The sequence below is a fragment of the Puma concolor genome, chromosome B2, assembly GCF_028749965.1.
Source record: "Puma concolor isolate L17-30 chromosome B2, mPumCon1.1.hap2, whole genome shotgun sequence".
NCBI classification, from domain to species: domain Eukaryota; kingdom Metazoa; phylum Chordata; class Mammalia; order Carnivora; family Felidae; genus Puma; species Puma concolor.
In genome coordinates, this window is record NC_141671.1 from 68438129 (window position 1) to 68453873 (window position 15745).

General features: G+C 37.0%; 1 protein-coding gene across 1 annotated transcript in view; it reads left to right on the forward strand.

The window, feature by feature from the left end:
• Positions 1-839: 839 nt before the first annotated feature.
• The window catches only part of LOC147581033 (uncharacterized), a 97068-nt gene continuing 82162 nt past the window's right edge, over positions 840-15745 (forward strand). The window contains exon 1 of the transcript XR_015251328.1: positions 840-919. The gene's annotated coding sequence lies outside the window, so the exon portion shown is untranslated. The remainder of the gene's footprint in view (positions 920-15745) is intronic.

Consider the following 15745-nt stretch of genomic DNA (forward strand, 5'->3'; position numbering starts at 1 on the left):
ATTCTGATTTCAAAGATTTAGAGTTGACAGCAAAATACAGTCAGTTCTCATTATTCACAGTAGTTGTGTTTTATAAAGCTACCTTGAACACTGAATTAATGAATATTGAATTATTGCTCCTAGGGGAAATGCAGGGTGGGGTTTCTGTGAGTCTGTCATCAAAACAAATCAACAACTGATTAACACCTAACCTTGTTTATATGTGTTTCTGTTTAAAGACACCTAATTTAGTATGCATTTTTGGTTCATTAACATTGAATGTATGACCCACAGCACTATCGCTCATGCCTGAACAAAGCTTATCTAACACTTGTGTCTTCCCCTTCAGGCACATTACAATCTTCTTGTGCTTATACACTAGATTGTTCTTCAGCAACAAGCACAGGGCCATTTTAAACAGCAAAATCACCAACAAACAGCACACCTGGAAATGTGGCACTACATAGACTGTGAAAAAGACACACTTGTTTACAGTAGGAGATCTGAAACAAGAAGGCAGAGCGTTGCCTTGTTTGACCTCAGCTGGTGAAGTGTGTGTTGGGTGACTCAAATTGTTTGCAGCAGTGCACATGTCTGTGAATGACCGTGAAACCACTATGGGTATTGACTTGGGGGTTACAACGAAATTTTAGTAAGTAGTTTGATGGCAAATACAACATGCAGGAATAATGATGTTTGAATGTATGAACTTTAAATTGCGGGTCCTGGATGTCACTGAGAAATGAAGACTCACTTACTCATTCCTTAAGAAAAGCATATAATTTGGCAGTCACACTTGACTTTACAATCATACTTATTTAACAAATATTATAATCATTTCAGGTATTAATAACTTGGGAGATTCCTGTCAAGTCTCCAGATCCAGAAGTCTCTAGCTTCTTAGAAACACTAACTGGAAGAAAATCCAAGAGATCCACAAGTAAGTAGGTGTACCATTTACACTCTCATGCATGAGGAAACATATTCTTAAGGACAGAGTGGGGATTTCTTAGTTATTTTAGATTTCTACAGGATAATTGTGATCAATTGATGTTAATTTAAAAAATAAAGTTAATGGGGCACCTGGGTGGCTTAGTCAGTTGGGCATCCAACTTCTGCTCAGGTCATGATCTCATAGGTGGTGAGTTCGAGCCCTGCGTCAGGCTCAGTGCTGACAGCTCAGAGCCTGGAGCCTGCTTCAGATTCTGTGTCTCCCTCTCTCTCTGCCCCTCCCCACTCAAAAATAAACATTAAAAAAATAATAAAAAAAAAGAAAGTTAATGAAGACAGATTTTTTTCTTTTAAAATAAGAGTAAAATAATTTGTAAAGAAAAAATAAAACACTAATTGAAAAGAACAAGTGGTCAGGAAGAAACTGAATAGGCAAATAATACAAGCTTAAAGTCATCGCTGAATAAAGAGACAAAGGTCACAATTTCTGATTAGAGAAATTGACAAAAAGAGGCTCTGTTTGCTAATGACGAGAGAGCGCGGCATTCAATGTTAAATGTCATAACCTTTGCTTCTCTTTTTTTTGTGCTGGTTTCATTTGGTACAGGATGTCCTCTGTAAGAAATATCAATGTGTTTGGCTAAAACAGGGCTCCAAAAAACGTTTTTTCTTGACTATAAATTTGAAAACAGCCAGCCATTTACAAAACTAAATGCAAGGTCTTCGGGCAGGACTTAACTCTATGAAAATCTGCACAATCTCAAAATGAAATGCTAGTCTTTAAATTATTTTTGATAATTGCAAAAACAGTGCATCTGCATTGAAGAAGAAAACCGCAAAGTGACTTGTAAAAGATATCAAAAGACTATTTGTATGATCTTGACCAAACCACTTAGCTTCATCTAAAAAGTTATGGAGGAAATAACAAATGCTAGTATTTGTTGAGTAATTGCAAGGTGCTAGACACTGTTCCAGTTTCTGTGATACAGGTGCCATTGTTTCCATTTACAGATCAAGAAATGAAAGCACAGAGAGGCTATGTGTCTTGTCATTTCTTACAACTAGTACATGGCTGAGATGGGATGACAAACCAGGCCATCTGAATTCAGAGCCCAAAGCACTCAATGCTGCCTCCATGTGATGTGAAATGTTGTTTCCAAGAGTAGAAAAAAAATGAATATGAGAATATTTTTAAAATGAAGTGTTACACCCAAGTTTGCAAACATGATCATGATAGTTGTGGTCCTTTGTGAGTGTGAGGTGACTGTGGAGATGTTCAGAGTCCTATAAGGACATATAATCAAAGGGACCTAATCTAGTCTTAGATGTGGCATTCAAACTGAGTCCTGAAAGATGGATATTGACTAGCCATAAAGCGTGCGTGTGTATGAGTGTGTGTGTTATCCCTAACAAAGAAAACCATCTGTGAAAATGTCCTGGGACGGAAAGGAAGTAAAGGAAGCCAATGGGACTAGAATTTAGTCTGCAAGTCACTGTTGTTAGAGGCAGTGATAGGTACAAAGTGGCAAAGTGTACCTACTATCGGTATTTTTATTTACCCATAATTCACTTATTTGATACAATGAAACACTAACACATCATGTAGGAGTCCGTCTGTATCAGACACCACTAGTTGGTTTTCATGTTACAGGTAGACAGGCTCAGTGACCCTGGGTGCATGAATCTTGTTACCTTTTTATTTCTAAAACAATTACATATGACACTTAGTACACTTTACAATTATCAAGTGTTTGGGGCTCAAATCCCCAGTGAAATGAAGTGGATGATTCTTGAGTCTTAAAAAAAAAAAAAAGGATTTAGCTCATTGAGCTGAAAGCTAGGTGAGTGTACCACTCTGACCTCTTCCCCTGGATGTGTGCTTCTCAAATTGTGGTACTTAGATTCCGTGGGTATTTCATTAATTCCTTGGGTAAGTATAATGATATTGGAGATACACAAAAGTTTAGGGAAAGACATTGTAATTTTTTCTTACACTTCAAATGATACATTAACTTCATTCATAAGGAAAATCAGCAACTTGTTCCTATTGACCAATCTCTAATTTATTCGTAAATGTCCATAGAACAAATATATTTTATGTTCAATGAGTGATTAGAAGATTTATTGTTTTGTTAGTGGGGAACCTTATCGCTTTGGCCCAATAGTCACGTTGTTTATCTTTGTTTGCTACTGTCACTCCATCTACCATGGTGGGAAGACAAGATTATGTTGAAAGCACCAGGACTGCATGAAAAGGGCTTGCCCAGGAGAGCAAATAACAGCTATGGGGGTGAGTTCAGAGAGGGTTATACCTCCACATCACTGAAAGACAAGTCCGTTTGTCACTCAACAAATCAGCAATCTTTTTACTTTTGATTACTCCTACAAATTAGTTAAATTTTTATCACATGTTTATAAGCATGCTTAATGCTGGGAGTTTCCTGATGAGATGAAAATTAAAATTCTGAGTGCTTTCTTTGTGTAATTTTGGGTTGTTGTTCGTTGAGAGTTTAAAGACATAGTAGTCTTCATAAATGGTTTCAATTAGGAATATGGCTCAGTGGCTAAAACAGGAAGTTTGTATATAACTTTGAAATCAGTAAAATATGCAACTAGTATAAAGAATCAACTGAATCATGTGGCAAGGCATAGAATGCTGTGATGGTGAACTTCCCAAAGTGCACTTGAGGATTGTGCTGCCCCAACTTTAACTGATAAATTGGTAGTAAGCGGCAAAAGTCAATGGAAAGGCATAAGGCATATGCAAATATTTATAGGACTATTTGGTGTTATTATAGAGATACAAGTAGATCTTAATTTTGGGATCTTGCTTGAGAAAACATGGACAATGATACCTAGAGCCATCACTCTTTCAAATGACCCTAAAAAGCCATCCATGCAAATTTGAAGGTAACAGGCCAGAAAATTTTAAAAGAAATTTCAAAAACAGAGGAGTGTTGAGTAGTAAGAAAAAAAAAGATAAAGGGCAAATTTGAATAGGGATAAAATATTTGAACCTTTTTTTTTAAGTTTTTTTTTTTTTATGATTATGTTGGATAGTGAAGCTCAAGAAAGAATTTGAAAAATTGGCAAAGCCATGAGGTATAAATGTGAGCAGATATGGTTTTAACAAATTATATATTTAATATTTTTTGAAGGTATGAGTAAAAAACTACCTAGGAGATTGAGGTTTTTTTCGTGTATAAACCTTTTATCATTTTTATTAAAAAACTATAGCACTTCATATAAAAAGGTAAAAACAATACTGAATGCCACAAACAGCTGAACAGTAAACAATGTTATCATTTTGTGTTCATCTTTCAGCTCAATTTTCGGTGCTAGATATGCTAATAGATACATATGTAAATAAATGATAGATAAGTAGTTACACAGAACCATAATTTTCTTTTAAGCAAAATTAAATCGTATGCAGTAGAGATTAATAGATGAAAAGAAACCCATTGAAGGAGGTAGGAAAAATCTGATATAAAAAAAAAACCCACTGATTTACTCAAGTAATATTTTTCCTGGTAAGGTTTATCTAACATTAAGAAAAATAAAAATAACCAATAGGTTGTTAGTGTTATTTTTCCTAGTTTTTATTTTAATTCCAGTCAGTTAACATACAGTGTTATATTAGTTTCAGGTGTAGAATATAGCAGATTCAACTCTTCCACCATCCAGTCGTCACAACAAGTGTGCTCCTTAATCTCCATCACCTACTTAACCTATACTTCCACTCCCCTCCCTTCTGGTAACCATCAGTATGTTCTCTATAGTTAAAAGTTGGTTTCTTGGTTTGCCTCTCTTTTTTCCCCCTATTATCATTTGTTTTGTTTTTCAATTCCACATATGAGTGAAATCATATGGTATTTGTCTTTCTCTGACTGACTTCTTTCACTTAACGATATACTCTAGCTCCGTCCATGTTGTTGCAAATGGCAAGATTTTATTCCGTGTTATGAGTGAATGATATTCCATTGTCTACATATACCACATCTTCTTTATCCGTTCATCAGTCAGTGGACATTTGGACTGCTTCCATATCTTTGCTGTTGTAAATAACACTGCTATAAATATAGGGGTGCATGTGTCCCTTTGAAAAATTAGTGTTTTTCTATTCTTTGGGTAAAAGTAGTGTGATTGCTGTGGGTAGTTCTCATTTTTTAAGTTTATTTATTTATTTTTGATAGAGAAAGAACAGAGGAGGGGCAAAGAGAGAGGGAGAGAGAGAATCCTAAGCAGACTCCATGCTGTCTGTGTGATAGCACTGACATGGGCTTGACTGTGAAATCATGACCTGAGCTAAAAACGAGAGTCGGACACCTAATCGAATGAGCCACCTAGGTGCCCCTAGGTATAGTTTTATTACACATCTTAAATCTGTAGTGTTTGGAAAATTTTCAGCCCTTATCTCTTCAGATATTGTTTCTGCCCTTTTTTCTTTTACGTATTCTTCTGGAGTACCATTTACACATATGCTAAAACTTTTTAAACTATTTCCCACTCAATTATTATGGTGTTGTCTTTTTTCCTATCGTTTAATCTGTCTGTGCTTTAGTCTGGATACTTCTTATTGATCTTTATTCCATCTTAGTTTACTATTCTCTATAGCAAGGTTTAGTCTCCCATTAAAACCATATATTGAATCTCAATTTCAATTATTTTATTTTTTAGTTCTAAGATTTGCAATATATACATTTATGCATATATATACTTACATATGCATATGTATTTATGTGTATATATACACATATACTGATCTATATGCATATATATTTTAATTCTTTATTTTATAGATGTTGTTTGGTGTTTTTTTTTTTTTTTTTTTTTTTTTATTTTTTTAAAATTTTTTTTTTTCAACATTTATTTATTTTTGGGACAGAGAGAGACAGAGCATGAACGGGGGAGGGGCAGAGAGAGAGGGAGACACAGAATCGGAAACAGGCTCCAGGCTCAGAGCCATCAGCCCAGAGCCCGACGCGGGGCTCGAACTCACGGACCGCGAGATCGTGACCTGGCTGAAGTCGGCCGCTTAACCGACTGCGCCACCCAGGCGCCCCTGGTGTTTTTAATATATACATATTTTGTGAATCTGTTGCTTTTTTGGGGATAATATGGTCATACCACCTGATGTTCCGAATAGTTTTTTTTTATTGAATGCCAAATAATATGATGAAAAATTATATGAACTATTTATTTTTTTTTTAATTTTTTTTTCAACCTTTATTTATTTTTGGGACAGAGAGAGACAAAGCATGAACGGGGGAGGGGCAGAGAGAGAAGGAGACACAGAATCGGAAACAGACTCCAGGCTCTGAGCCATCAGCCCACAGCCTGACGCGGGGCTCGAACTCCCGGACCGCGAGATCGTGACCTGGCTGAAGTCGGACGCTTAACCGACTGCGCCACCCAGGCGCCCCTATATGAACTATTTAAAGCTCTAGATGAGATCATTCCTCCAGAGTCATTTATTTTGACACCAAAATGCAGTTACACAGAGAAAGATAATCTTAATCCATCTTGGTATTGAGTTGATTTTAAGATACACCTTAGTTCTTTTTGTTTGTTTTGTTTTCATTTTTTTGATGTTTATTTATTTTTGAGAGAGAGAGACAGAGTGTGAGCAGGAGAGGTACATAGAGAGAGGGAGACAGAATCAGAAGCAGGCTCCAGGCTCTGAGCTGTCAGCACAGAGCCCGATGCAGGGCTTGAACTCACAGACCCTGAGATCATGACCTGAGCTGAAGTCGAATTCTTAACCGACTGAGCCACCAGGCACCCCAAGATAAGTCTTAGTTTCAAAAATGCTTGGCTCTTTCTACTTGCTCCCAAGTTGTATTTCTTCAGTACCCAAATGGAAGTCTGAAGGGATCTCCTTCTTGAAAAGCCATGAACTATTATTTTGGTCAATGTAATCCAATTAGGCTACCTGAAGTTTTTCTCAACATCACAAACTCTAGGTGTCTATTTATGAATCAAGAAATATTTTGAGGAGAAAAGTAGCCCTGAATACTGGGCTCAATTTTGTACTTCCCTTCTCTCCAGGCTCTTGCTATCCCAAGTTCTTGCTGTCTTGATACTTCTTCAGTGTTGTCAAACATATTTTTAAAACATTTTATATAGTTTTGTAGTCATTCTCAGATGGAGGTTGGTTTGCTAGAAGCAATTTTACCATGCCAGATACATAGGTGGCATTTTTATTTAAACACACATAATACCTACATCTATTTCTTTCTTTATTCCCACGGTATCACTTAGAAGATTTCTTTCTCTCTCAAAGAGAAATCTAAAAGGAACCAAAGTGATGGTACAGATTATATAAAAAGGAATGAGACTAAGAAGTTTTTGGAACAAGACAAATGGATCAAAAGATGGTTAATTAGTGTTTCAGTTAGTATGGTTTCATAACCAATTACCATAAAAATCAGTGTCTGAAGACAACCCTTTTATTGTGCTTACGGAGTCTGTGAGCCAGGAGTTTGGACAGGGTATAGAGCTAATGGCTTGTTTCTATTCCAAAATGTCTAGATCCTCAGTTGGGATAACAAACAGCTGGAGTTACTCCACAGCTCAGGAATGGAGTCATTGAGAAGTGTCTTCACTCATGTGTGTGTTGGCTGATTCTGGCTAGTAACTGAGACCTCACTTGAGGCTATGGCCAAAGTCTGTGGTCTCTTATTAGTGGCCTATATTTCCTTAGATGGCCTCAGGATGGTTACACTTCTTAAATGGTCACTCAGGTAGTATGCCTTTGAAAAAGTTAGAAGTTGCATGAACCGTTTCTAATTTGCACTGGAAGTCATGCAGTCTCATTTTTGCCACAATCTTTTGGTTACAAGTGAGCCACAAAACTGTCAGGTTTGATGCGAGGAGGAGAGTAGCATAGATCCCATTTCTTTATGTGAGAGAGGCAAGGTCATATTGTAGAAGACCTTGTAAGATGTGACACATTTTTGTGACAAGTTTTGGAAGTTGTAGTCTGCCACAAGTAATGTTTATAAAGGTCAAAAACATAACATATGCAATGTAAAAATTTTAAAAGAACCCAAATCGTAAAAGCCACCATAAAGATACTTTTATTCAAACAAAATCTGAGAGTTGGCCTTGTGCAGACCCATACTGAAGGTTCTTCTATAAAATATACTTCAGGAAATTGAATTCAATATGAAGTGAGTTGCAAGAAGCAATCATAAGCAAAGAAAGTTGTAAACATATGGGAAAACCTAAAGAACACAGAATGTCATAGCCAATGATAATTGTACCAAACAATGGGGAAGAGTAAAAATAATGTGCATCTAAAATATGGGACAGCAATACCTTGAGGGAAAGATATTGATTGGAGTTAAAATGTCCTCATTATTACTCATGGGGAGGGAAGGGATATAGATTGCCTCCAAATCAAACATATTAAGGAAGCAAAGGAAAAGCACAACATCTAGACAGCATAATATTGTATGGCAGAAAAATGCAAATATTATCAATTGTAGCAGATACAGAGGGATTGATTTCCCTATAATACAAAATGTAATTACAAAATGAAAATTTTTAGTGACATTAATTGAATGTTAATGATATAAGATAAACAAAGGAAAGGAAGCAAAAGATATACTACATAAATACTAACCAAAAGAGGGGCGCCTCGGTGGCGCAGTCGGTTAAGCGTCCGACTTCAGCCAGGTCACGATCTCGCGGTCCGCGTCAGGCTCTGGGCTGGTGGCTCGGAGCCTGGAGCCTGTTTCCGATTCTGTGTCTCCCTCTCTCTCTGCCCCTCCCCCGTTCATGCTCTGTCTCTCTCTGTCCCAAAAATAAAATAAAAAACGTTGAAAAAAAATTAAAAAAAAAAAAATAAATACTAACCAAAAGAAAAGATTTAGGTATTTTATTATTAGAAAAAAGTTGTTAAGAATATCAGGAATAATTCACCATGAGAGTAAAGCAATAAAGTCTGAACCTTCATAAGTTTAATGACATAACTTTTTAAAAAATGTTTAATGTTTATTTGTGATAGAGAGAGACAGAGCATGAGTGGGGGAGGGGCAGAGGGAGGGAGACAGAGAATCCAAAGTAGGCTCAAGACTATGAGCTGTCAGCACAGGGCCCGATGCAGGGCTTGAACTCATGAACTGTGAGATCATGACCTGAGCCGAAGTCAGACACTTAACTGACTGAGCCACCCAGGCACCCCTAACATAACTTTATTATTTTTTATTTATTTATTTTTTAATATGAAATTTATTGTCAAATTGGTTTCCATACAACACCCAGTGCTCATCCAACAGGTGCCTTCCTCAATGCCCATCACCCACTTTCCCCTCCCTCTCATCCCCCCATCAACCCTCAGTTTATTCTCAGTTTTTAAGTCTCTTATGGCTTGCCTCCTTCCCTTTCTGTAACTTTTTTTTTCCCCTTCCCCTCCCTCATGGTCTTCTGTTAAGTTTCTCAGGATCCACATAAGAGTGAACACATATGGTATCTGTCTTTCTCTGTATGACTTATTTCACTTAGCATAACACTTTCCAGATCCATCCACATTGCTACAAAAGGCCAGATTTCATTCTTTCTCATTGCCACTTAGTATTCCATTGTATATATAAACCACAACTTCTTTTTTTTTTTTTTTAAATGTTTTTTTTTCAACGTTTTTTATTTATTTTTGGGACAGAGAGAGACAGAGCATGAACGGGGGAGGGGCAGAGAGAGAGGGAGACACAGAATCGGAAACAGGCTCCAGGCTCCGAGCCATCAGCCCAGGGCCTGACGCAAAACCACAACTTCTTTATCCATTCATTCATCAGTTGATGGACATTTAGGCTCTTTCCATAATTTGGCTATTGTTGAGAGTGCTGCTATAAACATTGGTGTACAAGTGCCCCTATGCATCAGTACTCCTGTATTCCTTGGGTAAATTCCTAGCAGTGCTATTGCTGGGTCATAGGGTAGGTCTATTTTTAATTTTTTGAGGAACCTCCACACTGTTTTCCAGAGCAGCTGCACCAGTTTGCATTCCCACCAACAGTGCAAGAGGGTTCCCATTTCTCCACATCCTCTCCAGCATCCAAGGTCTCCTGATTTGTTCATTTTGGCCACTTAGACTGGTGTGAGGTGGTATCTGAGTGTGGTTTTGATTTGTATTTCCCTGATGAGGAGCGACGTTGAACATCTTTTCATGTGCCTGTTGGCCATCTGGATGTCTTCTTTAGAGAAGAAGACATGTCTTCTGCCCATTTCTTCACTGGGTTATTTGATTTTTGGGTGTGGAGTTTGGTGAGTTCTTTATAGATTTTGGATACTAGCCCTTTGTCTGATATGTCATTTGCAAATATCTTTTCCCATTCTGTTGGTTGCCTTTTAGTTTTGTTGATTGTTTCCTTTGCAATGCAGAAGCTTTTTATCTTGATGAGGTCCCAATAGTTCATTTTTGCTTTTAATTCCCTTGCCTTTGGAGATGGGTCAAGTAAGAAATTGCTGAGGCTGAGGTCAGAGGTTTTTTTCCTGCTTTCTCCTCTAGGGTTTTGATGGTTTCCTGTCTCACTTTCAGGTCCTTCATCCATTTTGAGTTTATTTTTGTGAATGGTGTAGGCAAGTGGTTTATTTCCATTCTTCTGCATATTGCTGTCCAGGTCTCTCAGCACCATTTGTTAAAGAGACTGTCTTTTTTCCATTGGATATTCTTTTCTGCTTTGTCAAAGATTAGTTGGCCATACTTTTGTGGGTCCAGTTCTGGAGTTTCTATTCTATTCCATTGGTCTATGTGTCTGTTTTTGTGCTAATACCACGCTGTCTTGATGATGACAGCTTTGTAGTAGAGGTTAAAGTCTGGGATTGTGATGCCTCCTGCTTAGGTCTTCTTCAATATTACTTTGGCTATTTGGGGTCTTTTGTGGTTCCATACAAATTTTAGGATTGTTTGTTCTAGCTTTGAGAAGAATGCTGGTGCAATTTTGATTCGGATTGCATTGAATGAGTAGATTGCTTTGGGTAGTATTGACATTTTAACAATACATTGAATGAGAACTTGATAGAAATAAAAGGTAAACAAAATAATTTACAATCAAAAAGGAAGATTAGCACATCTTTTTTTTAAGAGGGAGAGGATGGGATGGGTTAATGAACCAAGATATCCCAAAATAAGTGAGAACATAAAGAATATAGCTAGTTTGTTATGATGTTGATTCATAGGCAATAATATGTATATTAAAAATGTGTTCAGTGAAAAAGGCTAGCTGCAAAACGGGGTCAATCAGCTGCCACTGGCTGCTGGCTGCAGGCTGAGGAGCGAGGGTGGCGGTGTTGGGTCCAGGCAGTGGAAAGGCCTTGGTCTCTTGGTTCCTTCTTGGAGCTGCTGTGGGGCTGCAGGCAGGCGGGCGGGTCTATATGAACGGTATGATTTGAAATACTTTTGAGCATAAAAAAGTACTATTAATACTATGGTAGACAATGAGTGCAAACCAGACTCTGTTGAGCAAACTGGGATATAGTTCTCATTAAATATTATACTATTATTGGAAATTTTTAAATGCACAAATAACACTATAGAAACTATATTTCATGTATGTGTCAAAAAAACATAACAGTATTCTGGGAATGAAGAAGAGAGGGTGAGGGAATTGGAGTTTACTATGTATGATAGGCAGAAGAACACCTCCCCCCCTTCCCATGATGTCTACATCCTAATCCCTGGAACCTATGAATATGTTAGGTTATATGGAAAATGGGAATTCAGACTGCAGATGGAATTAAGCTTGCTTATCAGCTGACTTTATGATTTGGAGGTTATGTTGGATTATCTGGATACGCCCTTGAAGAAGAGTCCTTAAAGGAGGCGGAGGGGGGTAGACGAGGAGGTCAGGGTGCTGTGATGTGAGAAGGACTAGACCCATCATTGCTGTCTGAAAACAGGAGGGGACTGTGAACTAAGGATGCAGGCAGCCTGTAAAAATCAGAAAAGGAAAGAAAATGAATTCCTTCCTAAGAACCTCCACAAGGAATTCAGCCCTGCCAGCCCTTTGATTTTGTTTCTCATTAAGACCCATGTCAGATTTCTGATCTCCAGAATAATTAAGTAAATTTACACTGTTTCAGCCACTGTTTGTGGTACTTTATTATGATAGTGGTAAACACTAATTAATGTTTATCTCATTAAATAAGGTAGATATCTAAAACTTGTACGATAGGTACATGAGTCTCTGTATTTTATATATATTTAAATAATCCACAATTTAAAACTGAATAAAAATACACATCAAACTTACATATTTTGTGTACATATAATCTAAATATAATTGATATAATTTTTGATTTGGTCTTCATGTAGTGTCCATTCAAAGAAATAGTAGTTAGCAAGAAAAAATATGTGTGTATATATTTAAATAAATATGTATATGTAAAATCGATGCATTAATTTTCTGACAAATCTCTAAAGTTGGAAGGGTGTTTGGGTGTATGTGTTGGAGATTTGGAGGAGTACTTTTTGAATACACAGCCAAACAGCTTAAAATCCCTCTTTCTTCGTTACCGCCTGCCTTAGTGTCCCTTACAGCAGCCCCTTCTTAACTATCCTCACACACCCTTGACCCTCAACCAGGATATTTTCCTATCATCCATCCTACATCGGTTGTTGTCCTTAATCCTTCTACCCTTTTTTTTCTATTTTGATTATTTTTTCTCTTGGTGATTTCTGTTCCTAATTTCCCAGTGTTCCTGTTATGCATCTTAAAATCTCATACTTAGCTGGAATTCTCCTTATTTGGAAAAAAGATAAACTGAGAAGATGGTGTCATATTTCTCTGGTGGGTGTTTTAGTTTGCAAGGGCTGCAGTAACAGAGTCCCACTAGGTGGCTTCAACAAAGTCTGTGATCATGGTGTCAGCAGGGATGGTTCCATCTGAGGGCAGCGATGGAGAATCTATTCCATGAATCTTGCCTAGCTTCTGGTGGTTTGTTGGAAATCTTTGGCATTCCTTGGCTTGTAGAGGCATCACTTTGTTCTCTTCCTTCATCTCTACCTTGTGTTGTGTGTGTGTGTGTGTGTGTGTGTGTGTGTGCGCGCCCACATTTCTCCTTTTTTTAAAGGTAGCAGGCATATTGGACTAGGGGGCCCAACTTACTCCAGTATGACCTCATCTTAACAATTACAGCTGCAAATTCTCTGTTTTCAAATTAGGTTAACTTCTGGGGTACTGGAGGTTAGGACCTCAGCATACAAATTTTCTAAGGGGACACAATTCAACTTAAACAGTAGATGACAAATGAGGAAGTCTGTGGAAACTCATTTTTAAATCAAGGTTGTTTAAAAAGATAAATTCCCTCTACATAACGTTCTGGAAGGATAACCCACATACATCTTTCCAATGGATTCCCATAGAAGAGGGAGGAGTAGAGTAAAAGGAGGGTTTTAAATTTTAGTCTATAGGGTCTGTTAGAAAGTTTTAGAGTAATAACAAACAATTATCCATTACATTTTGAACTTAACTTTTTAAACAGATTATTTAGCAGATATTTTCCAAGGATAAATCCTTACCAAAAATATATTTTAAAAGATTTTTATTGCATGTGATTAAACATTTGCAAAGAAAATAAAATTGAGAGTTGAACAATAATAGCTCTTTGTAGGAACGATACACTGTCTAAAACCCAATATGGTGACAATGATGGATGAGATGTTTTCTGTCACATTTCATTATTGAATGAAGTCTTTTGACAAGAATGCTCTTTGATATCAGAGAGGTTTACAGTGGATCAGAGGATCTTTCAAGGCATCATATGAAACAAAGGATTTGACCTATCATCAGGAAGACCTACTAACTAAAACTTTTATTAGATCCTTAAAAAACAAGCTCTATTGTATTTCTTTGGCATCCATTTATCTGGTAGTTTATTTGTTTGTTGGGAGGGGCGTTATTTGCTGTTCCCAGTGAGAAGCAGTCAGACTGGAGTGTGTTTTCCTTTTTATTCTTCATTAATTGTATAACTTTGGGTAACTTTCTTCTTCTTTTTTTTTTTTTTTAATGTTTATTTTTGAGAGACAGAGACAGAGTGTGAGTGGGGTAGGGGCAGAAAGAGAGAGAAAGACACAGAATCTGAAGAGGCTCCAGGCTCTGAGCTGTCAGCACAGAGCCTGACATGAGGCTCAAACTCACAAGCCGTGAGATCATGACCTGAGCCGAAGTCGGACTCAACCGACTGAGCCAACCAGGAGCAACCCCCCCCCCCCCCCGCCGCTTTTTTTTTTTTTGAGAGAGACAGGACACAAGTGAGTGAGGGGCAGAGAGAGAAAGAGGGAATGAGAGAGAGAGAGAGAGAGAGAGAGAGAGAAGTGTCACCCAAAGCAGAGCTGTACTCACCCAAAGTGGGGCGCGTGCTCGCCAATGCAGGACTCAAACTACAGACTGTGAGATTATGACCTGAGCCAAAGTCATATGCTTAACCAACTGAGCCATCCAGAAGCCCTAGGCAGCTTTCTTAAAACCAAAACTACAAACATTAGTTTCCTCATGTAAAATATTATGGCACTAATAACTTCTATTCTGAGCTAGGCTCACTGAAATTCTAACGAAATAATGCATGTTAAAGTATATTGAAAATTATATATGTTATAAAAATATAAATAATTTTAATGAAAATAATACCCACCTACTAAATAGCAACTAAGTGTAAATTGGTACAGTGGATAAGGCTTAGGGAAAAAGAGCTACTCAGAGTAGGGGAGGAGGACATGACAAACATTTGCCGTTTAAGAATTTTCATTTTCTCCCACTGGGCATACTTCATGGTTTAAAAGTTTAAAATTTAAAGATACTTGTTTTTAGTAGCCAACAGTAAAGTGGTTCTTTTCCTTACAATGGATAGAATATCTCTGTCATTATCTGTCAATAATAACCTTCAGTTATTGTGTGGATGTGTGGATGTCAGAGAGGAGACAATGAGTTTCTTTAAGGTCTTACTTGAACTCATTCAAACTTTATATATATATATATATATATATATATATATATATATATATACACATTAGTTGATATAGTAATATATAACATATAATATATATGAATATATATTATTTGATAATAAATATCAAATATTATATTTATTGATATTGATATTGGCTCAAAATGAGTCAAAAGTGTTGAAAGCATAGGGCTTAAGAAGAATCCAGAAGCAATCAGTCACAAACAGCACGTAATTCTAACTGGATTGATAAATTGGGTGTGTTGTGGATTTTTTAATTCTAGAAGCATGAACTGCAGTTTCTCTCTTTCAGCCAGCAAAACATGCTTTTCGAGGAAAACTTTTGATTACAGTTCATTCTTTTACTAAAAGCTGTTAGCACCTTACCTAATCCTCACTTTGTAGGAATATTCTTGGATAAATCTTGTGTTCTTCCCTGGGTCCTGGGTTGTATGTATTAGCTCCAGGTCTTAGGCATGCAGGTGGTAATAAAGACACAAGGCATTGCTTCTGAATCATGTAAGAAAAGTCTAGCCTCCTTCTAGGAACTTTGTTCTTGACTCCAACCACTCTGAGTAGAGCCTGTTTCATCATGTGTGTGGTTTGCAAACATTCAATCGGCCAACAATATTTTACTTTTAATTTTTTTTTCTAATTGCTGCTGACAAGTATTTTCCAATTCTTTTGCCACCACAAAATTTATGCAAATAGGAAAGATCTTTACCACATTGCAATATTCTCAGTAATATTTTTAAATGTTAGCACTAAATACTAACAGCTTATAATCATTTGTGTTCTTGGGTTAGTTCTATTTTCTCTGCCATAATTATTGTCTTTTTTTCCACATCAGAAGTGTTTCTCTTCTTCA